The sequence below is a fragment of the Podarcis liolepis genome (assembly GCF_965112155.1).
Source record: "Podarcis liolepis genome assembly, chromosome: 1".
Classification (NCBI taxonomy): domain Eukaryota; kingdom Metazoa; phylum Chordata; class Lepidosauria; order Squamata; family Lacertidae; genus Podarcis; species Podarcis liolepis.
The window spans coordinates 106,830,457-106,855,753 of NC_139554.1; the positions used below are offsets into that span (position 1 = coordinate 106,830,457).

Genomic DNA, 25,297 nt, shown 5'->3' on the forward strand with positions numbered 1-25,297 from the left:
GTGTGAAACCGAAGGTAGCAAAAGCTGAACCAGACTCCTAGTTGTTATCTGAAAAATAAAAATAAACATATATGCTGAAAGTGATGCATACAAGTGAAATGCAAGAACAGGATGATCCCAATTAATATCTTTGCTATTTCAGCTGTAAACTCCAACCACGGAGGGTCCTTTTAATGAGCATATTAGCATTTCACTTTGTTACTGAAATTGCCATCGTTTTGAGATTGTGAGATTTATTGCATTATAACAGGAGCAGGTTATGTCTACCCATGATCTTGGGAGAGGGACCTCGACTAATTTATTCCTGTTAAGGGCACCTTCTCGATATTCTTCTCCTTTCGTGGAAATTAATACAATGAGATCTGTTGTTACAGAAAGACCTCTGAGAGCTAGCCCAACATTTCCTTTCAATAATGATTCGCATGATTGAGACTTAATGAGTTTCACAAAACCTCTTTGCTTTGCACCAAACAGGCAGCAACTACACTCTTGCGCGTTTGACTCAGTGTGAATCAGCTCATTAGGAAACGCTTCAGGCGCACCATTTGAAATGCAGCAATGTAGGCAGAGAGGACAAACAGAACTGTGCATGCAACCTAGAAAATGAAAAACAGGCAACAGTAGACCTTTTTTTGAAAGTTCACTTAAACAATGTAGAATTCGGCTCTTCTGATACTGTAAGAAATGTGAATGCCAAGTGTCACAGACATTAAAAATCCAAAACTAATGGTCCCAATCCATTGGTTGCGCACGATAAGGCGTCCCCCCCCCACCAACCAAGCGAGTGGCCTTAGACAGGAAACAAGAGTCTGCAGTCTGAACTCTATTGCAAATTTACCTCTGTAGAACTCTTCCCTGCGGGAGGTGCATAAATCTAAATATGTCATGAATGGGGAACCTATTTCATGGGAAAATTAAAATTCAAAAATTATGGGCCCACACGAGATGGAGGTGGAGTGGGAGAGAAGATAGGAGAAGGCTAAAAACAGGTTGCTGTGGTTGTGGTGTTTGTTTGTTTTTTTAAACCATGGAACACTCTGCCACACATGGAACATTATTAGATTAGTTCATCTCAACAGGGGACAGCGGAGGGGCAAGGGGAGTAACTGGTTCCGCAAAGGATTATGAGAGTTACTTCACAATCTGATTTCTTCCCTCTCCAGGAACTCTCATACAGGACTTGGAAAAGGGAAGAATTCCCGACAAAAACAGAAGGATAGATGAGGATAAGTACAAGCAAACAATTAACGATGACATAATACTTTCAATATAAAATGGCTTTCTCCCCTCTTTCAGAAAACTGCATTGTCAAGGCCTAACCAAAGTCCACAAATGAGAGGCAGAGGGGTAGCTATGCATGTAGATGGGACTCAAACATAGGCGCCGACTCCATGGGGCCTGAGGGGGCCCGAGCCCCCTCAAAAATTTGTTTGGGGGGGCTCTGTCCCCCCAATAATTTAAGAAAATTATTAGGCACCTTGCCAAAAACCGCGCAGGGGACTCCGGCGCGCGCCTCCCAAAGTGACCGGGAGCTCCTGAGAAGGGGCGGGCAGGTCGGTCAGTCAGAGGAAGACCCCCAGCGGCGGGACTTTAGAAAGGAATGGAGCCGCGGGGCCGAGGAACGGCGTATTCATCGCCGGCGAGGGACCGGGGTGAGGGGAGAATGGAGGGGACGGGAGTTCCCGCCGCCGGAGCGGGGCTTTTTTTCTGGGTTCGGCTAAGGTGACGTTGGTAGGAGGGGGTGGCCGCCTCCCGGCGCGAAGCCTGGGGAGGGCAGGCCGGTTCTTGCATGCAAAAGCACCACTGCCACCCTGCCGCCAGTATGGACCCCGGTATGGGCCCCCCCAATATTTTTTATAAGTCGGCGCCCCTGGACTCAAAACAGAGTGTTTTATTCGAATCCCCATTCAGTCACAAAATACTAGGAGACCTTGAGACCATGTCTATCTCTTCACCCAGGGATGGGGAACATCTGGCCTTCTAGATGTTGCTGGACTACAACTTCATCACCCCTGACCAGTGATATGGGCCCCTCCAGACTGGTGTTTATTGCGGGTGTATTCTACAACGTGTTATTGACACAATTAGAATGCATTATGGGCAGACTGATTCTGCTTTAGCTTGTTCTGCAATGCTACCCCAATGTTGCCACATAATTACTGTTGGGAGGGGCTACAGCACAACAAAAGTGGAGCAAAAATAAACACGAACATTTGTGGTACAGAGAGTTACCAGATTTCAGCAGGAAGGTGTGGGATATGCACTGACTGAAAATGAGGCAGTGTGACTGCTTTAAATCTTTTTGCTGCAACAAACAGAATCAAATGCAAGATGGCCATGATAGCACCATAAGCACACATCATCATGAATGCACTATAAAAACGATGTCCAGAGGGGCTGGGCCTGATGGGAATTGGAGCCCAAGAAGATCTGGAGGGCCACAGGTTCCATATCCCAGTCTTAGCCTAACATATCCCATAAAGTTGTTGTATGGATAAAATGTGGGCCTCCTCTGCACACTTCCCTGTCCCTGTTTCTCCAAGGAAGAACAGAATATGGACAGGAATAATAAATCAAATCCAGCAAACAGTTTGACACCCTCAAGCCACTTACACTGCAGTTGTCACATCACCCATGAAAAATAATCCGAAGTATGTCCATTGTTGCAGAAATGAGTTCTTCACTTTCACAACCATCTTTCTGAAGTTGGCCATTTCTTCAAAGTGACACTTTCTTTTATCGATGATCATCGTGTCTTCTTCCAGGTTCATATGAGAGTCTAGGGCATCAATGGGAATCTGACCTCTCTCAGCGCAAATGCATCTGAATTTATTAATGGAGGGTTGTCAAAACATCAATACCTTCAAGAAACAGATTCCAAGAGTGTTGACACTGAAGCTGAAAAACTAGTAACTGGCTGCAAAGATACAACAATATATTCTTGGGATTTCCCTCTGTCTCCCAAACTGTGGCTGTGGAAAACTGATCAGACTTGTCATTGTCCACCAGATTCATGCAGCTCTTGTTAATAGTTTCTGTGATCTAAAAATATTTTTGCGGCAGCTGTTATATCTTACATTTTTTTGTCAGAAAAGAGAAAAGAATCTAGTGTGTAAGTAGCATAGTCAAATGAAAAACATATGCCCATAGTTAATAGTATACAAAAAGAGCACTATGTATATCACTGAAAAAACGAATAACATAAGCTTTCACTATTGGCTTAAATTAATACTTTGCAACCATTTCCCCTTAAAAGGTGTGAACTCTGAGGGAGGGGGAATACTGCTGGGAAAGATGCCCTCTCTAATCTTAAAACGTGCGAGAATCTAAACAGTTTATTTATATGCAGCATCTTGTATTGATTACATTACGCTACATACTGTGTGAATCAGTAGCATTCAGATATTATTCCAAGGATTCTGGAGCTTGTAGTGAGTGAACCACCCAAAGATTTGGCTCTCACACTGAGTGTATCTCATACTTATATAATTCCTTACATATCTTGGAAGCCCCACTGAAATATTCTTCAAAGTGGGGTCACAGGGGTTCTGAAAGTGATATGTCAGGTTGCCAGAACCAGCTGTTGGAGACAATGACCACATTCACACCATACATTCAAAGCACTTTAAACAATCGGGGTTTCCCCTAAGGAATTCTGGGAGCTGTAGTTTGCTAAGTGTGCTGAAAATTGTTTCGAGACCCCTACATTCCCCTCAGTTTACAGAGCTATTTAACAATCAGTTCCACAACACAAGGAACTGTAGCTTTGTGTGGTGCGTGTGTTCTTTCCAGGTAGCAACTTCTCATGCATTTATGTTTCAATTATTTGATATTTGACCTAACTTGTCATTACAGATGCGGGATGCATTGGGCATGATCCATAAGAGAGATAAATAGGATAACCTACTTCCCAGGGTATCAGGGACTGGCTGGATGATGAAGAGTGTCGGGAGACACCAGTCTAAGACCTCCCCAGGGATGACACAGAGGAAGAAGACTTAGACCCAGGACAGTGGTGGTGGAACACTGAGGACAGATCTGAGGAGGGGACCAGCTGGGAGGTGGAAGAAGCAGGAGGCTTGAGTGAACACGGGGAGGCAGTGGCGTAGCGTGGGTTGTCAGCGCCCGGGGCAAGTAATTTGCACCCCCTAACCTGTGGATTTGCGCCCCCTAACCCTAACCCCCAGATGTTGCGCCTGGTGCGGCCGGCCCCCCCTGCACCCCCCACGCTACGCCACTGCGGAGAGGTAGAAGAAGGAAGCTGTTCAAGCACTCAGCTAAGAGCCTAGGGTCTCAGTCTGAGCGCAGACTCTGACAGAGAGGAGCCATTTGCCTCACTTTCACAGCAGCTGCCAGCCCTTCTACAGCGAGCTCTCCTTTTTCCACCGACACCCAAATGGCGAGGAGCCTTGCACACTGCTGAGCAGTAGATGGGGTCCCTCCTCCTCACCGTAGTTTACGTCTGCTTGGGAGGAGTCCAGAGGCAGAGGGCTAGAGAGGGAAGCAGGGGCCAGACGCCAGTCTCAGCAACATCTTCCAACTAGGGCCAGCTAGCCCAATTTCAGCATATGTGTGTAGTTACTCTCACAAACGCCATACTACGCTTTGAACAGCATTTACAATATAAGGTTTTAGAACTGGCAAGGACCTCGAGGGTCATGGAGTCAAACCCCGCCCCCCCTGCTGAGTGAGGATCCACAATGCAGCGTGCAACTACAGCATCCATGGCAGATGATGTGCAGCTTCTGCTTAAGTATCACCAGCTCACTGTAATGTATGCATCACCTATTAAATATCTGGCACGTGTGACCTTTCAGAGAAATGGCTATGATGCAGGAGGAGTTCGGCTCCAAGACAGCTGTCTCAGTGTAGTGGCCTGGCTTAAGAAGTGAATTATTACTCTGTGCAGTTCCCAGGCCTCTTCAGAAATACCCTTAACTCAGTTTTTCACAAGTTTCTAAATAAGCAGCAGAAGACAACACACTCGCTGCCTCCCACGGCAGCCTGTTCCACTGTCAACGACACTCCTACCTTTAGGAAGTGTCCTGTTATGTTATCCAAAATCTGCTTCCTTGTAATTTCCACTCATTAGTTCTAGTCCTGCCCTCTGAACAGGATCAGATTAAGACATGCTGAGGCCCTAAACTATGTCAAAGCTTATGAGGTCCCATAGCATTGCACCCCCACCTCACCCCCCTGTCAAAAGTGTATTGTTTCAACAGAACAGGCAATGAAAATAGAAAAAACTGAAGTGTTATATTTACATGTGTACTGGTACATAGGCAACAGGAAACTATTAAAATGTATACCTTGCAATAAGCTTATTTGCACATGAAACATTTAAATAAAAATATATTGATTTCTTACTTAGCATATATGAAAGTTATATTATCAATTTTCCTGCACAGATTTATAAACACAATACAATAAATAATTGTGCAACCATTAAGTGCATTTTTGCCATATCATAATAATGTCTGTTTTCGATTAAGCTTCCCCCCATTTCCTTTATTTGCCAGTTGTGTAAACACTGGAAACTTAATAAGCTCTTTTATGTCAGGAGTGCTCTGATGGTGTTTCCTGCTTGGCAGGGGGTTGGACTCGATGGCCCTTGTGGTCTCTTCCAACTCTATGATTCTATGATTCTATGTGGAGACTCCTCAAAATCTGAGGACCTAAACTTACCTTGTGCATAAATCTGGCACTGCCTCCAAAGCAAAAGAGAACAAGTCTTCTCTATCTTCTCCATTACAGCTCTTCAGATATTTGAAGGCAGCTGCCATGTCTCCTGCTAACCTTCTCTTTTCCAGGTTAAATATATACCCAGACCTTTCAACTGTTCCTTCTAGGACTTGGTTTCCACCCTCACCACCCCTGTTACCTTCCTCTGGATAACTTTCCTGTTTGCCAATATTCCTCTTTAACTCACTTTAATAGCAGTCTTGTTTCACCACAAACACCACCGCCATTGTAGGCCACAGCACAGCTAGCCAGTAGTTACCGAGGAAGGGGAAGAAGAAGAAGTAGAGGAGGAAGAGGAGGAGGAGGAGGAGGAGTAATATTTTTTGTACCCTGTCTATCTGACTGGGCTGCCACTCTGGACATCTTCCAACATAATATACAGAAACGCAACAACAACAACCACACAACACAACACATTAAAAGTGTCCTGATGGACAGTGTGCATTCAGTAAGAAATAGATGAGACCCAGCATGGGATCAAAATGGTCACAATTTTATTGATTACAGATGTAAGCCAGATTTGGCATAGGCATTTGGTATGTATCCTGAATCAGTCAACCCAATTGCTGGCTAATATTTCCATCAGGGTCAATCCTGGCGAAAGGGCACACTCATCCCCATTGACGCAGAACTAATGGGGAAATCCCACCAGGACACTTTTCAGGGCTGTTCTATGGCCCATCATGTCCCTCTGGGCTTTCAGACAGAACTCTACCTTGGGCCCCTTTACCAGGGTACCCTGAGTTTTATCCACCCACCCCCAGCTTTAGACTATGGATTCAAACCAATGCTTTCCCCCCATCAAAGTTGTGACAATTTCTATGAGGAAGGCAAACAACTTGAAATAGCCCTTACGCTGAATTATATGAGGTTGGTGGCACTGTAAAGCCTGTGTCACATGATGATGAATTCGTTTTCTTTCCTGTCCTTCACCATAAGGTCTGAAAGAAGGTTACAAGCATTTTAAAGTCTATATTAAACTGCTTTTAATAAAACAAATAACAGTCATGGGAATAGGATGGGGCCTGCAAACATATATCTTAGGTGTCAAAGGCAGGGTTTCTCTACCCTTGATTATTATACAACTGATTATCTAAAATCTAAAACTAACAGCAGAGCTTGTGTGGATGTAGTGAGCAAACAACAGAGAGCGCTAAAGAGCAATTGAAGAGGCTTTTATCCAAGAAGATGATTAGTAAGTTGAAAATGTGCCCTCCGGTTCCATTGGAAAGAATTGTGTTTGAGGAGATGTGAGGAGTTACTAAAGTGCCCTCTGTGGTGCTATTTCTGAAAGGAGACGTTTGCGCATATAAGTCATTACTTGATGTGGTAGTCATCAAGTGGTGAGCATGCATTTATCAACCAAACCCAACTCCAACTGAAAACTATCCTGCACTACTATCTGTCCTGATAAATGTTGTCACCTTGGACTGTGGCTATGTGTCTCTTGTCATCCTTCTTCCTGTTGATTTTTCCTATCCATTCGTCATCAAAGTCAATCCCCCCCAACTCCTCTCTGTCTCCCGCTCTGTCTCCCGCTCTCTCTATAATTGACAATTCATAACCTGTTACAGTTCTGTTTTTACCCACCTGCTATTTTCCCATTCCTTAGTCTACTGTAAACTTCCTGAAGATTGCTTTAGAAAATTATTTTACCATCTGCTCTGCACTGCCTGGTATTTGATATCCTGTTAGGGTTTCCTGAACCATCTTTTGCAGCCCAGTCCTATTTGCATGCACCAAATTGAGCCAAAAGACAATTAGACAGCAGACGGTGTGTGAGTCCCAGTGCCTTCCCACTGAGTTGGGAATGCCACTATGAAGTCTTCCAGGTAACAAATGGGCCCGTGTGTGGTCCCTCTCCATTTTCAGCAGATGCAACTCTCCCATCTCGCGAATTAGCAATTAAAACAAAAGATTTCTTTGGGGGTTCAGTCAAATATGGTTACGTTCTGGAGGCTGCATCCTTCCAAGATCAAAAGATTCTTTGACAATGTGATAATACTTCTCTCTGCTTCACTGCTGAGAAGGGCCTGTTTTTCTTTCCCCCACCCTCTTCTCCTCCTCCTACTTTAAGTTGGGCCAAAATATGCGCTTCCTTCATGGCATCCTTCACTGTTCCCCCAATTTCTTTAATTGTCAAGATGCTGTTCTTTTCACAACATGCATATACTTTGTCTACATAATTCTTAATGTTAACTGTTACGGTATAGGTGTTGAGGCAGTAACACCCCAAATCTAGACCAATCTGAAGGGTCCTTGCCTTCCCATGGAGACTGGCATCAGGCAGCTATGGCTAATGTCATGATCCCAAGTCGTTCCCCATGTTCCCTCCAAGCTGTTCCTCATTGGCCAAGCATGTTCTCCGACTGAGCTCTTATTGGTTCGTTTATCTTTTGGGGGGAAGGGGGAGTTAAGCATTTCAGGTTCTGCGTTCTACTTATCTCAGCATATCTGAAATGGGAGTGTGAAATTTATTCTCTGTCATGTAGCAAGAGTGGGATGACCTGCCCTGTGCACCGTCTGGAAAGAGACACAAATGGGCATCAGAGTTCATGAAAGACGAGTTATTCAAATAACACCAGCAACACAAACCTATGCATGTCAACTCAGAAGTAGGGATGGAGGAGAAATTTGAGTCAGTATGTGTTTAAAGCTGAAACTGTCCAATTCGTGCTTTCTGAAACATATGCAAACTTAAACACAGCTATCCTTTGAAATTCACACATCTCTGAATTTTGCAATGTGGTTTTCCAATCAAACACTGTTTAAAAACATGCATATATTATAGGGATGTGTACGTAAAAATAAAGACATTACTGAAAACAGCACACAAAATGCATTCTATATGGGGAAATTGATTGAAAAATATCTGCACATTAGTTAAAACCCCATATAAAATGTGTTTATTAGAAGAAATTCACACAATAAAATGCTGGTGAATTTTCAGGTATTTTTGAAAAAATGTAAATTGCTGCAAAATCTGGAGAACTGGATTTATGGTGGCAAAAGGGAGAAACTGGGAGAACTGAAATAGACAATTCCTTCTTTCCTTACTCTGAAGTAAGTCCCATTGTAGTCAGTGGGACTTACTCCCAGGTCAGTGTCTAAAGGACTGGAGTCTTAATTACACACTGCCTTTTGTGTTGGGAATGTGAAGGTTTATCAAAATGCCAAGTGAAAAACCAGACATCAGTGTTCCCACTTTTAGTGAGGACTGAAGGTCAGGTATCATTGCATTGTCTCAGTTTCTCATTGGTCTAAAACAGTGCAGCACAAGTATGGTTGGTGGGCAAAGCGGAAATGGCATTTCAACAAAGTATGAGCAGAATAGACTAAGTAGTATCAGAAGAAGAAGAAGAGTTTGGATTTGATATCCCGCTTTATCACTACCCAAAGAGGCTAACAATCTCCTTTCCCCCCCTCCCCCACAACGAACACTCTGTGAGGTTAGTGAGGCTGAGAGACTTCAGAGAAGTGTGACTAGCCCAAGGTCACCCAGCAGCTGCATGTGGAGGAGCGGAGATGCGAACCCGGTTCACCAGATTACACCAGGATATAGAATTTCAGTAGCAGAGTTCTTAAAGGTGCACCACCATTCCAAATCCATCCAAGTCCCAGTTTTTGAGAGATGGGGCTAGGAATGAAACCTGTTCTTATTGTAGAGCATGGGAGCTGCCTTATACCAGATTATTGGTCCCTCTGGTTCAGGATTGTCTTCTTTGACTGGCAGTGGCTCTCCAGGGACTCTGGAAGAGATCTTCCCCACCACCAGCTACTTGATCCTCTGTGCTGAAGATGTCAAAGTTTGAACCCGGGGCTTTCAGCATTCCATGCCTGTGCTCTACCACTGAGCTATGGCTCCAACCTAGAAGAGCAATGGGTTATACTATTTTGCTCCACACTAAGTCCTGGTGAAAACAATAGGCTGCATTCTAATCCTCATCTGAGATCAGTTTTCTGATTTCCATTTCTCATTTTTTAAGCCTTAAGTTCATTTTACCCCACTTCAACAACAATTTACAATTTTGTTTAAAAGCCTGCATGAAAATATGTGCATATTTTTGTGCTAACTTCCAATATATGTTTCTCTGCATGTCTACTTACAAGCAATTTCCCCTAATATAATGAATTTCTGTACATTATGTTCACTAACATACAATATATTGCACCGACTTCCCCCCAATATGTGCACTTTTGGTTGGATGACTGCATCAAAAAGTGCCGTTTTTGAAGGACAGCTGCATTTTGCTTCACATCTTGGTTTGGGAAATGCAGATTAGATAGGTTCACCTTACAGTGCTAACTGAACAAATTTATCTTCTGTCCCTTTCCAGTGTGCAACCTGCCTCAGTACTCTAAACAAAGAGTTATTTAAACTGGATTTATATTTGTTTATTCGTCTTCGCAAAACCTATTTTGCAAAACTATTTTGGAGCTTGACAGTGCTTAATTCTGAGATAGTTAATATGGCAAAGTAACAATTCTATATAATTCTTTGTGTGATTCCTGCATGTCAGCAGTGAATCAAGCATCATATTCTGATCAGTAACCTGAATGCAGGGGAAGTTATCTTGTGATTGTGGGCTATATCTAGCCTCATATTACCAACATGCTTAGCTCTAATTAATGCACGATGAGTTAAAACAATAGAGTAAGCTGTCCTGCCAGACTTAGCTAGGTCACACACCCATACCTTGGGAGGAAGGGTTACCAAACTCTCCATTCTCTTTTTCTACCTAGTGAATTCTACCAGTAAGGAGGTGTAAACTAGATGCTTTAAGCTTAGAATGCGTGGCTTAAGCAATCCATCTTTGTGTTTCTATACAAATAATTTAGAAACTATTACCACTTTGAAACTCAGTTAAACTGCCTGTCTTTTCTTGCCACTGTATGGAAAAACATATGAATCTGACCTTTGAAAAGGTTGTAAGTAAACTATTTTTAGCTTACCAAACATGTGGTCTCTTTCTATGCTGAGGGAAGTGGGGAACATTGGAAGCAACCTAGAAGCAGATATTTTAAAAGCCTAACAGTCTGTATTTCCACCCTCTACTTTGCTGCATGTTTTGTGATTTTAAAACATTGGTGTGGCTCGCCCACCTGAGGGCATTTGCTCCAAATCTGGATCTAGGCATGCAGGGAATTCTCCTTTTATTTTACCTAACGTTTATTTCCTTTTAATCAAAATATAAAAATACTAAAACCAACAATGATCATGCTGAAAACTGCACAAAAACTGCAAAATATCTTAGAGATGCTTCAGGGAGTAGACATGGGAAAATATTCTTAAGCAGAGGAAATTACAAAATCTTGAATGTGCATTATATTTTATATTTTCTATCCAGTCAATTACAACTTAACTATGAAGTAGGTGAGGTGGATAGAACCTTTCCAAATACTACCCAGGGAGTTTCGTGGCTGAGCAGGCTTTGGACCTTCATCTCCTTCACACTGCACAATATTCTATTCATTGCACTACAAAGAATACCCAAATAAGACACACGCAAAAACGATTTGTCCTGCCTTTTATGTAATTACAAAGCAAACCGGTTTGGGTGCATCACCTCCTAAACAAGTCCTTTTAAGAAAAATGTATGTTTGTATCATAATGAAGTCTTTGGGAAAAAAATAAATCTAAATTTGTTTAACATATAGAGTCTGTAATACAGTGAGTAAAACTCTGGGAGCCAGTCCTGGAGGATCTCACAGTGGTAACAGAAATGAAAATATTTTGACAAGATACTCACATGCAGACATCACCAGTAACTGTTTCAAAGCAAACTTAAAGTCCACTAATCCTTCCATTAGCATTTATCGGCAGCTGATTTTCCCCCCCAGCAGCCTTGCTTCTCCTGCAGCAAGAAGGAATTCCGAAACTGGGATCAGATCCTAGTGCTCAAATTCCATGACAATTTAATGCAGGACAAGCCTACATTTTCCATTTCTTAGTTTTGAAATATATAGGGTTCCTGCCCCCCTCAGAGCATGCTTTATTATGCCATATGTCCCTAGCTTACAAAGCTATCTTAAGTGTCTTTGAACTGACATTCACATCTTCCTTCTCTGGGTGCTCTCAGATTATAATCATACAGTGGTACCTCGGGTTAAGTACTTAATTCGTTCCGGAGGTCTGTTCTTAACCTGAAACTGTTCTTAACCTGAAGCAACGCTTTAGCTAATGGGGCCTCCTGCTGCCACTGTGCCGCCGGAACACGATTTTTGTTCTTATCCTGAAGCAAAGTTCTTAACGCGAGGTAATATTTCTGGGTTAGCGGAGTCTGTAACCTGAAGTGTATGCAACCCGAGGTACCACTGTACCTAGATCCCAGCCACACTATGCATTTAAAACACACAGCTTCACCAAAGTATCCTGGGAACTGCAGTTTGTTAAAGGGTGCTTTGAATCGGATCTCTGTGAGGGGAAACTACAGTTCCCAAGCTTCTTTGAGGAAAGTCGTGTGCTTAAATAGTTTGGTGTGGCTGTGAATTCAGAGTCAACCCATTGAAATGAATGGAGAAATAACTGAAATCCACGGATTTCAATGGATCAAAGCATGACTAATGTTGGGCTATCACTCACTATTCTTAGGACACATTAGATACGCAGGTGGCACTGTGGGTTAAACCACAGAGCCTAGGACTTGCCGATCAGAATGTCGGCGGTTTGAATCCCCATGATGGGGTGAGCTCCTGCTACTCGGTCCCGGCTCCTGCCAACCTAGCAGTTCAAAAGCACGTCAAAGTGCAAGTAGATAAATAGGTACCGCTCCGGTGGGAAGGTAAACGGCGTTTCCGTGTGCTGCTCTGGTTCGCCAGAAGTGGCTTAGTCCTGCTGGCCACATGACCCGGAAGCTGTACGCCAGCTCCCTCGGGCAATAAAGCGAGATGAGCGCCGCAACCCCAGAGTAGGCCATGACTGGATCTAATGGTCAGGGGTCCCTTTACCTTTTTATACCCTATATATATATATGTGACACATGAGAACCACACAAATGCACAGTGAGAAAATGCTGTAGCCACCACAAAGCCCTTGGCAGAACGGCAGCGCCATTTATTCTCAGTCTACGTTTTCCACTCTCTTCCTTTAATCCCGAAATGTCTGTATTTCCTCTAACTCTCTTTCCTCAAAAAAACCCCCAACCCTGAATAATAAACCACGCTGGAAAGCAGTGATGTTGCTAAAGCTTAGCATTTGGGGTGGCAGATGGGGTGATAAGCACAACGTTTGTGGGGGTGGAGGGTAATGGTCCCTATCACTCTGTACCCACTAAGTGTATTTTTAGCATTAAAATAATCATGCAGCAATTGGGTGGAAATGAGAGCTGTGTTTTATTATCTGGAAATTACACCCTTCGTGGAAATAACAATATTGAGAAACCGATCATATGCAAAATTAAGACTAGAGCTCAGTTATGATGGCGGTGTTATGTTTTCAATGGGAGTAGCCCTCCTGCTATACAGAGTGCATCTGTTTGGCAAAGGTTGAAAGTTAAGTATGGGGTATTAGGTGTGGAGGCAGTGAAAATAATGCCTATGGGGGATATGACAGAGGAAGAGCAAAATGGGAGGTGGTTGTGCTTTTGGATCACTCTGTCATCATACTGTGTGTCCAAAGTCTCTCTGTGTGAGTTTCATTCGCTTCATACGACAGCTGGACCCAGTTGATAAACCAGTATAAAACACAACTGGACGTTGCCCCTTCATAAATACAGCTTCTATACTCAGTAGCATTTCGAATCAAGTCAGATACCTAGAACATCAGAAGATTCCAGACAGAGCCCAGTACAAGTCACAGAGCAACAGAACACACAAGGTGAATCCTTTCCTTGCCAAATGATCAACTATTTGCTAAAATAGTTTGCTAAAATATATAAAACAATTTGCTAAAATATCAACTATTCCTCCCCCCCAACTCTTTTGCTGTGTGTACCTTTTGTACCTACCTGTGATTACATTGCCTCTTCATTATATCTGACCTATGATAGCTGAACATTCCTGCAGAGCTTGTTCTAAAATATTTTCAACAGAGAGAGAGAGAGAATAGAATTCAGTGTGTGGTATTATACTGCTGTCCAGTGTGATTGCTTTGCCATTCAGAACACAATAAATTTAAGTAATTAAACGTGGTAGACCTTTGAATCAAAAAGGCAAAGCATACATGAAGAATATTAATTAAAATAAAATAAAATAATAGCCAAGTCCCTCTAGACTCCTCAGCAGCATATTCTCCTTGATCTGGGATTAGAGTCTCTTCAATTCATTCCTCCGCAGAATTAGGTGTGCAAAATCAATTGATTTCAAAGGGTTAGGCACACTTAAACCGGCATTGGATTGGGCTGCTTTTTTAAGTTCTTTATTTGAGAGCTCTTTTCATAGGGTGCCAAGAAGCTAACAAATTTATATTATTTGTACCTTACTCCTCTTTTAATTCAGCATAATATGGTGTGTGCTTCTGTAGGTCGGTCGGAAAGCTCTTCTCCCGTCTTAACATGATTATATTGTGCCTAACATTTCGAGAAGGAAATTTTTTTTGTGCCTTACACCACACATTATGCGCAGGGCACAATGTGAAAAACTGCTAATAATCACATATAATCATTACTTCTGAATCTTGATTCCCAATCTTTTTCTTTGACGTCGGTGACTATTGTCCACATTAAAACCGACACACCCTTATAGGTAAAAATAAAATCCTTGTTTTAATAAGGGATGGACAAAAATCTGGACGAAAGGGACAAAAGGGATGGACGAAAATGCAAGCACACACATACACACACAAATATAGAAGCAGATTTGTTTTGACAGCCTATTATGCCACAAAAATCATTATGAGCGTAAGCTACAGCTCAGCGCATCAGCTTAGAGACTGTAAATCCCCGGACCATAGTTAAATACATTTGCAGTAAGCCGTGAAAAGCTGAACAAAACCCAGTTGGTTCTTAGCAGCTCAACACAGCAATTTACTTTTGAAAGAAAAAAAAGGGGGGAGAAAACCACCCCTAAAGCAACATTTTAAACTTTTTGCAAAACAGAAATTTTCTTTGCATATACTGTTAAGTGACCACACTTTTATTTTGCAATGAGAGACCAGATCTGGCACTACATATTTTGGCAGCTCCTCATACGAAACTGAACAAACAGTTTCTTAAGTGATGCTTGGAAGACAAATCTGGAAAAGATTCAGATCTATTTAAATGGATGCATACTTGCTGTCATTTTGGGAATTGTTAAATATGATATTTTATTTCTGTGATCATTCTGAGGTTGGAAAACGTAAAGAAATCAATGAAAAATGCATACAGTAGATCAAGATAGCCAAGGCTGTTATAGTTCATTTATTGTTTCATTTAAATAATACATGATTTTTCCATTTTAAATGCTCAAGGTGGCTTGTATATGCTATGAAACAAATAAGTAGGTTCCTGTGTTCCTCACTGAGTTCACCTGAACAACTCTGTTATGTAGCAGTTAGTCACCAAGCCTGATGCAATTCCCTTGCGTACATACTAAGACTTTTCATCCAAAAGTCTCATCCATACAACTTCTCTTTAGATGACACCTTGACCCAAGGCTGGTCTCTGGACAGCTTCATTTGGACAAATACCATAGTACAGTGTTATCAAGAAGTGGAAATGAATGTCCATATCCATGTCAACATAGTATCCAATGTGAAGAAATGCATGAGCACATTGGCTCCCATCACTGATGGGATCCGGCTTAAGGATAGCTCTGGATGTGCAATGCTGTTTCCATACATAAAAAGGATCACTGGATCCAGATGACAACGTTATAATGGAAATACCCTAGGAAATATCCTGCATGGAATCCCACCAGTCCCAGCCATGTCAGGGATGATGGGCATTGCAATCCCACAACACCTAGAGGGCTGAAAGTCCCCTGTCCCAGCCTTTAGTATGTTTAAACAGGGGGAAGTCCCACTGAATTCAATCCTATTAAGTTTCTGCTAAGCGAGCTTGAGATTGCAGCTGTAATGTTACGGCGGGTCCTGCAGCCTCATTTGTTCTGTTGCTGTCACTGATGGAGTTGCCCAGTGGTTGCCTACAGCAGCCTTCCTGAAACTGGTTGCCCTCCATATGTTTTAGACTACATCTAATTTGCTGACCAGCCTGGCCAATGGCCAGCAAAGATGGGAACTGTAATCCCAAACATCTGGAAGGTGGCAGGTTGAGAAATGCTGGCCTGCAGCTCCCACGCTCACCAAAAGGATGCATTCACTTTCAGGAATGCTTTCTTAGAAACTCTTGCTGGAGCACCATCCATCACAATATGCGGATGACAACCCCATCACCACTTTCTGCTGAGCAAGTACCTTTGAGTGACATAAAACACCATCAGACCGAGGGATCATTCTACGTTCCTTTTGTTCTTTGCAGCCTTCATTTCGTCCCAGCGTCATGTATAAAATGTCTCCGCAATGGCACCTTTCTTGACCATTCCATCCACTTCAGGTGAGAAGCTTCTTCATCAGAAAGTGGGAACGAAGGAAAGATGGAAATTTTCCATTGTCTCCTAAAATGTGTTGTCTATTGGCAAAGCCAACACAAAAGAAAGACGATGTAATGCAGCAACAGCTTCTAATTCAGCATGAGGTCTTCCTAGACAAGGAGGTTTCATTGTGCTGGCATTTGGTCATGCTAGCCAAAGCAGCCAACTGGCTCTGGCTTCAGTATTTTGACACATCGTATGAAATTTATCTTTACAATAGATTCCGCATTTTCAGTGGTGTAAAAAAAAAAAAAAAGCGGGGGGGGGGGAGGAAGGAGCCTTTGGCATTTCAAAAAAAGAAGAAGTTTTTTAAAAAATAATAATAATAATAAAAATCTTGTTCTCCTGGCTGAAAGAAAATCTTGGCATCATGACTACAGTTTGTGTCCCAAAGGCCCAGCAACAAGCCGGCAAATTAAAGCATCTCCAAAATCGTGGGGTTTTTTTAAATAAAAAAAACCCCTCAGTATTTTAAACCAGTGTTATGCATTTGGGGATGTGATTTTTCAGTATCTAGGACCTAGGAAGCTGCCTTGCATTGAGACCATTCATCCTCCCATCTCGGTATCCTCTATCCTGACCGGCAAAAATCTTTTCTGGCCCTACCTAGAGACTAAACTTGGAATCTTTTTATGCACGATAGATCCTCTCCCATCCTTAAGCTATGGCCCTTTGTCCAAACGACCTTGCAAGATAATCAAAAGCTTAGGATGAACAGCAGGTTGAAAGCTATGCAGGTTTGTGGCCACCACCACATCTTAATGGCAACAAATTTCATAGTTAAACTATGATGGCCAATGTGATACCTGCAGGTGCATAGAAACCTACAGAGACCTTCCCTGGTATACACTGGCCCCTCTCCCTGCTGAAATTAGGGTTGAAATGTGTGGTACCCATGACAGATTCTCAAGATTGCCAATGTGTTCACAGGCCCAAAAAGTTTGGCAGTCCCTGAATAACGTATGCACTATTGTAAGGATGTGTCCCGTCTTGTCTCTGTGTTGCTGCAGATGTGCACATGTTGTATTTACAATGGGTCTATTGTAAAGTAGTATACTTGTGATGTTTGAGACAGACCAGAAGAGAAGACAGGGCCACAATAATTTATAAACCTACATATTTTTAAAATGTCCCGCAGTGCAGGTGAAAGCGGGACGGGCAGATTGTGATGTTAAGCATGTCTCAGAAGGCAGAGCACTGTTCTGAACCTGGGCACCCAGAGACAATTTCTAGGGAAGCCACAATTCACCTTAATATTGCCAAGTCCACTGCAGTCTCTGTCCCAAGTTACAGCTAACTTTCCAGCACTGACCTGGAGTAGACCTGTTCCCATAAATAGGGACTGTGTTGTTTCCTTTATGTGAGTTCCCACACTGTGCTAGGGGAGGGAGTCAGAGAAAAGAATTCCTTGCTCTTCTCCCCTTTTCCCTGTTCACTGCTGGTGTCTTCTGCTCCTTCAAAGTATTGTTGTTTTATTTTTCTGGTTCCACTCCTTTTATGGATGCTGGTATATGTGTAAATCCTCTTGTGCTCAGGTCCTACCTGCCAGCTTTGCATAGGCATCTGGTTGGAGAGAACTGAGTGAAGGCTTTTAATGGATAGTTAAGCAGCCATTTAAGGTTCGGCAGGGTGTTCTCTGGCATTTTAACTTTACAAAATCATAATGTTGCAAACTGAACTAACCAAACCAAGGTCATTAAGATTTGCACACAAAAATGGGAAAAATAAATAATTGGCCAACATTCTCTGATTTGTAAATTGGAATGCAGATATCTGGATATGAATTCACATGGTGAGAGTGAAATGTTTAGCTCAAAAATTATCATGCGCTTTAGACATGTTTTGATTGTGACAGGTGTAGAATCTCTCAGCTGTTTATCGTCATCATCATTATTACCATTATTACCATTCTACATGCCATTGATCGTAAAAATGAAGAAGCTCAAAGTGGCTTACAAATACTAAATGCCCTTATTATCTTTTTACCTTTTTAATTCATAAAAGTGTTTCTATACCACTGTATGCAGACTATAAAATGTTATTCAAAATTAAAATAAATAAATAATATAGATAGGCAGGTGACTGACAAATCAAAAAATTAAACAACTACATAGGTTTGCACCAAAAAGTCTTCAAGAGATGTCTGAAACTAAATAATAATAATAATAATAATAATAATAATAATAATAATAATGTATACCACCCTATACCTGCAGGTCTCAGGCCAGTTCCCAAGATAAAATCACAATATAAAAATAATAAAAATAATAAAAATAAAACAAGAACTAAATAAACGAGAGTGCCTGCCAAAGCTCTGCTGGAAGAGTGTTCCGTGGCATGGACCAATGCTCGACTTCTTGAGGCCAGGCAGCCAGAATTCTGTAGCATGGGGGGCCTACGAATAGTGTTCCTCCAGGTCAAGCTGTCCTTAAGGCATCCTCTGCATGCTCTCCATCAAAAACTTGTTATACTGCAATCTTTTATATGTCTCGTTAGAAGAAAACCCGATTGAATTCAATGGGATTGAATCCCAGGTAGGGAAAGATGCATCTAGCCATATCCATTTTGTTTCTCATTTTTCCAATATTAACTTCCACCCTCCAGATTTCAACATCAGTTTGTGATTTCTTTTTTTTCATTTTTAAGTCCTTGTGAAAATTCACCAGCATTTCAGTGCTAATTTCTCCTAATATTCACAACTTTGCATGCAATTTTTCCAAATGCACCCATTTTTGCAAAGATATTTCCCAGTCTGCATCTGTATTGGAAGTGTTTTGTGTTTTGGCTGCCCCCGGGCCCCTTCAGAAGGAAGGGCAGGATATAAATTTAAAAGATGGTGATGATGATACATGTCACTAATATGCATCTTAGGCACACTTTGCCCCTGTACTGTATATGCATTTTTATGCACATTGCTGTACTTGTCTGGCTTGACAACCATATGTCAGGAGTGCTCTGATGGTGTTTCCTGCTTGGCAGGGGGTTGGACTCGATGGCCCTTGTGGTCTATTCCAACTCTATGATTCTATGAATTGCACAGTAAAATTCAGAGACATGCACATTTTGAAGGGAGGCTGTCCTTCCATGTGTGTATTGTTTCAGAAGTGAAAATTAGGTGGGTTCGCATTTAAATGCAAATTGAATTGACTTTCTCTTCCCTCCCTACTCCCAAGCAACTATGTACAGGAGGGACAGCTAACCAACAGCCCATGGACCAGATCTGCCCAAAGGTTTTTGCACAACCAACCCCAAGAATTTGCCATTTTTTAATTTAAAAATAATTATTTTACTGGGTGGGGGGAGACTGTTCTTCTGAGGTGTCCCAGGCCACAGTGAGACTCCACAGCTAATTCTCCACTGGCCCAAGTAGGACTAATTCAACCAGTTAGCCCTGGCGACTATCTAATGCTTATTAGTTGGTTTCCCCCCAAATTGATTTCTGAACTTTATTGTTATTCATGTTTTTATACTGTATTTTATGCTGCTTCTACAATTAAGTGTTTTAAATTCATTGTTAGCCGCCCTGAGCCCGGTTTTCTGAACCGGGAAGGGCAGGGTATAAATAAAAAAATTATTATTATTATTATTATTATTATTATTATTATTATTATTATTACTGCTATCATTCTGTGACGGTCCCACAAGCCTTCCAAAAATTGGTCCGTCCCCCCACCCCTTGACTCACCTTGCCACAGCATCTCTTCTCTCCCTGGTACAGCAACACTGCAAGAAGATCTTGGGGCTCAGGAGACAGGAAGGAGAGCCCCATGGAGGATTGCAGCCTTGGACGCCAAACAAAATCCTGCTGCACGCTAGTTTTCAAATACAGTCGGACCTTAACTTTCAAGCCTGTACAAAACAACATGAGATGCTGCTGGTCAAATACCAGATATCTTTCTTCATGCAAGCTCTCTCAACATTGCAGAGACAGGCACTCTCCCCCCACCAAGCCTCCCTGGTTTTTGATTTTAGGATGTTAAAATATTTCCTTTTTTAGGCAATTCAGTGGAAACAGCAACAAAGCAGTACAAAAAAAGAAGCATGCTGTCTTCAAAAGGCAGGTGTCTATCGGTTATTGAAACTTGGATACTGAGCACACAAAATGGGAAACATGTTGAATATGCAGAGAATATTTGAGGAACATTTCTCATCCGAATTCGCATAGGAGAATTCTGAGGAGAATCTTCCAGAAGCAAATTCTGCTCTCATGAACAAGGCAACTTCTGGTTTACTTAGGCAAACTGGGGTCGGGGGAACCCAGTCCTTATTGTTTCAAAAACAAACACAGGAGTACTTTTAAAAGGGGACAGATCCACACCCTATATTTAAAGCACATCCAATGCACATTTAGAGCACATAGCTTCACCTAAAGAATCCTGTGAACTGTAGTTGCCCCTTGCAGCGCTACAATTTCCAGTGTCCTGAACAAAGCACAGTTCCCAGAATTCTTTGGGAGATATCATGTGCTTTAAATGTATGGTGTATGCACTCTAAATTTACAGTGTGGCTCCTCCCTAAAAGTATCTCTACCTAAGTCTTGGTGACCAAAAGCCTTGTGTAGATGACCCATCTCAACTGTCAACTATGAGGAATGGTGGGGTTTTCCTCCCCCCCCCCCGCATTTTTAATAAGAACTGTTACTTTTTATGAAGGATGGAGACATCCATAAAAAAGACAACAGCACTTTGCAAAACAGTTCATTTAGGAAACAATCACATGACCTTTTTCCTTGACTTTAAGCTAGCAATAAAACTGACTGAGCCAACCAGCCCTAATGAGGGAGAGAAAGAGAAAACATCGGCTCCTTCACTTTCCCTCCATCTAATTATAAATATCATTGTCAACTGACTCCAGGATCAGCTGAATCCTAATTGACCTCCAACACTGTACAGTGAAAAGATAGTCAGAACTGCCAAACTCAATATAAGGAAGATAAATAAACTGTAATTAGTGACTTAACTCCTAGTTCCCCAATTTGTGTTTCTCAAGTGTGGCTTGCAATTGCAACATCTTGCTTAAAAGTTTATTTTTCAGGCAGATCTTATAAATTAGTCCCTTCTGACTTTATAAAGTGAGCAGCTAGCCACACATCATCATCTTCTGAGATATGAAATAATGACAAATATTAGGCAGGCAATTCCAAGAGAGGAGATCCTAAAAGAAACAGTTTGGTTGGTGGTAGTGGTGGTGATTACATTATATTGCCACACAGAAAAAGATATCCAAGTGACTTACAAAATGTATAAGTTCATAAGGCATAAATAAGAGCATGAGTAAAGTAGCATCACTTTACATATTCTGATTCTGATTATCTTGAGGGATTTTTTGGTCAGATATGGAATGTAGACATATGCACATAAGGTTTTATATACAATTTTTGTATATGTAGAGTTTTGTTTTGATTTTAAAATGCAGAAAAAAATACGTATATCTCTGTGTGTAAATTGGATAGTTATTGCGGAGCCCAGTCCTTGGCATGTTTACTGAAAAGTAAGCCAAATTGAGCTCAATTGGGATCATTGTATTATTCTTCTCAAAATATTCTCAACCCCAAATACTAACCCCTTGCAGGCATCTGGCCTAGTTAGACCTCTAAGCTCTTTCCCCTTTATTTACACTTTTTAAAAGACACTTGAGTTCTGGTGGAGAGCAGAATTACTCCATCAAAATATTTCAGGGAGGAATCAAGTAGTTACACAAGAACAGAGGTGGCCAGTATGTTACCCTCCCAGATGGACTACAATGCCTAGCATCCCTGACCACTGGCCATGTTGGCTGAGGCTAATGAGAGTTGCACTCCAGCAACATCTGCAGAGTCCCCAGTGTTGGGTGACCCCTGCACTAGGTCTTTTTATTTCGTAATGCGGATAGGGGAATCTGAAGACTGAATCCTTCCCCTAGTGAAAAACTCCCAGGTCCAGCACTTCTCAAGTGGACACCATTGTCAGTCTAAGAGAATAAGGGAGAAGTTCGTGGTGAGCTCCAGCACCTCTTTTTCTAGAAGAATAGCACTGACTATATGTCTCTTATTACTGTCTTCATACCATGCCTTTCGCTGCTGCACATTATTGGCTGGCTGGCTGCCATTGGCAGGGATGGGTAGCACAGGGGAAACAAAGGAACGTCACTGTCAAACTGTCAATATTTTGTAGGACAGAGTCAAGTGTGTACTGGAAATATAGGTTTGTGCAGTTAATGTGTATGAAAGCAGTCCATTTCCCTAGCTCAATGAAACCACTTTGGGGCGGGGGACACACACTAGATTTTTTTGCAGCTTGGAACTTGTCAAGAAACTGCACTGAAAAGTGTGGGATGAACAAAGGATTGAAGGGAAGGCATATAATTACTGCAGAAGCATGTCAGAATGCCTGCTCGTTGTCATACAACAGCATCACAAACAAATCAAAACAAATGCTCAATAAAGACTGGTTGTAGTCTAACCTTTGCATAAGCTCTGAGCTAGCAACTCAGAGTAAATGCTCAGTAGACTAGTTGTACAGAGGAGCCCTAAGAATGCCTAAATATTACAGGAAGAGGAGGCAGATGGGGGTATTGTTGTTGTTGTTGTTTTTGCAGAAGTTCTACGTCTAGCATGTCTAATCCTGGCCTCCAGAAGAAGGGATCTAAACCTAGTCTCTTCGTGAAATGCTCATATTCTACCTGCAAAGAATTCCTGTCAAAGGAACTTTGCATCCTCACATTTGAATTTGTATGAAACAGTTTGGTTCCAAGACGCCATTCCACTTTATTTTTCTGAACACATAATTTGGCCATTATGCACAAGTAGTAAGACTTAGGAAAGCTTGAGAGGCACTCTTATATTGTAATCGTATAACGTCTGCCCAGATATAAGTCCTGTGGAGTTCAGTGGGGCTAGGGCCCAGGTAATTTGGTCTATAGTCACCTGGAAGTAAATCTTGTTTGAACACAACTCTGTAAGCATGTACAGGATTGTGCCGAAAAATCCTTGCTTCTCAATGCTCCTTGTAATGTGAAAATGCATATCTGAAGTGTGTGTTTCTGGTATTTGCTGTTAGTACATTTAAAGGTGTCATACCACCCAAAAGTGAAAATTGAAATTGCATGGAAGGATGCCCTATAGGGCAGGATTCACTTGACAGCCACACCAGCAGAAGTCCTACACAAGGACTTCCACTTGCACAACAGGGCTTCCTCCCTTCTCTTTGACCCCCTGTGCCCCAATACTGGCTCTGGGGGAATTGGGAGGACCCCCAGAACAGTGCACAGGGGAGAAGGGGAAGGGGAGTATTCCATCTGGCAAGCTGGAATCCTTGTGCAGGCGGAATGATTGGAAGAACACAACATTGAGCTTTACCCATTGATTTTGGTATGGTATGTGCATGTTGCAAGCCACTTTCAACAGCCTGAGCTACTATGCAAATATTTATATATAACCCATAAGCACTGATCTGACAGATTAACAGAAGTCTACTTATAAAAGTATTTATATACTGCCTTCTCACCAAATATCAGGGTGGTGTACAGCAACACGAAAACAGGCACATTATATAGATATATATCTAAAAGAAAGTCAAAAAGCGAAAAATCATTAATCACTGGTACTATAGGGTTGAAAGAGGAAATCACCCCAGTGACAGGCTAAATGAGATTAGACTCTATGTGACATGGTTGTAACATATCTGGGAACACTAGTAAACACACCAAGGCAAAATCTGAAAATTAGAGAGAGGGAAATAACATGTCTCTAGAATATAATCAGTTCGGAAGATCACAGCTTTCTCATAGAAACAAAGTCACACATTTTAAACATACTGCCTTTTTTAAAAGAAAAGGGAAGACAGACAGGCAGGCGGAAATAAAAGGGCTGGCTTGCTTTGTTCTGCAAAGACACTGGTTTCTGACATTAATTTTGATTTGTGCCGCAGGGAATTTGCTCCCAGTTTTTATATACTTTGCAAAAGCATCCCTCTTCCCCTTTGCTGGACCATTAATTCCAAAGGGAAAAGCCACCATCTCCTTTTCTTTCTAGCTCAAAATGTTTCTCAGCCTTTCCTTGCCTTGCATTGTGACAATGTCTTCTTGGGCAGAAATGGATATGCGGAAACGGAACGTAGCACCCGAATGCTCGAAAAATACGGCAGAAACAGAATTTGCTATTGTTTGCCGTGCCATTGTTCTGTTGGGTGTGTAAATCCACTGGTGGAGTCAAGTCCATCCATTAAACACGCACACATTTTTAATCTCTAAGCAAGATGTTTTTTTCCACTAAGGTTACTTTGTAAAGAGGTGATTTGGCTCTTCACAATCAGGAAAAGAAAGCAGAATAGAAGCCTCGACAGCTCAAAAGAAAATCATTCCGGGCATGTGAGGTTTCTCCTTCCTTCTCTCCCCCCCCCCCTTTCTTTTTCTTTCTTCTTCTTCTTCTTCTTCTTCTTCTTCTTCTTCTTTTTTTTTTTTGCTGTAAGACACTGTGATGTTTTAAGCGTATACCTAGTGCTTTCTTACACATGCTGAGTAACCAGGCTAATTAAAAAGCCCATACAGCTCTCGTTAAAATCTGTTCAAATTTTTGGAGCACCTGTTATAACAGAATGCCCACAGACATGATAGTTTGGAGCCAAGGCACCTGCTACCTTATGTCTCGCAGTATGTTCGGTTTTAGACTGATAGCTGGGAGGGGGGGACCCACTTTTTGACATTTAACAATCTCTTAAGACGATAAGAAATTAATCAGAAAAACTTGGGGGATTTAACCCTTCCGTGATCGCTTCTTTTTATTGCACCTTTCTTCCCTGATTTGTGTCCCCACCCTGAGAGCAGGAAAAATAGACAGTGGATAATGCAGAAGGTAGTTACATTTCCATTGAAACATCCATGCCTGTGCTATTTGTTTTACGTTTAGTCATCGGTAGGAATAACCCTCCATGCTGTTTTGATACTGATATGCTGATCTATTTAATATACGCAGCATGTACAGCTTGCTTTATCTAAAGTATAAATTCTTAAGACTGAAGTTTTCATACCTTGCCAACTTTTCAGCACTCCAGTAATTGACTGAGTTTGA

At 41.8% G+C, this 25,297-nt stretch overlaps 1 long non-coding RNA gene across 1 annotated transcript; it reads right to left on the reverse strand.

The window, feature by feature from the left end:
* Positions 1 to 1,879: 1,879 nt before the first annotated feature.
* LOC310697455 lies at positions 1,880 to 23,794 on the reverse strand. The gene is made up of 4 exons (XR_014521022.1): positions 23,736 to 23,794; positions 19,937 to 20,100; positions 13,689 to 13,754; positions 1,880 to 2,861 (listed from the first exon to the last, which is right to left on the reverse strand). It is a non-coding gene; the product is annotated as an uncharacterized lncRNA (long non-coding RNA).
* Between the last annotated feature and the right edge of the window lie 1,503 nt (positions 23,795 to 25,297).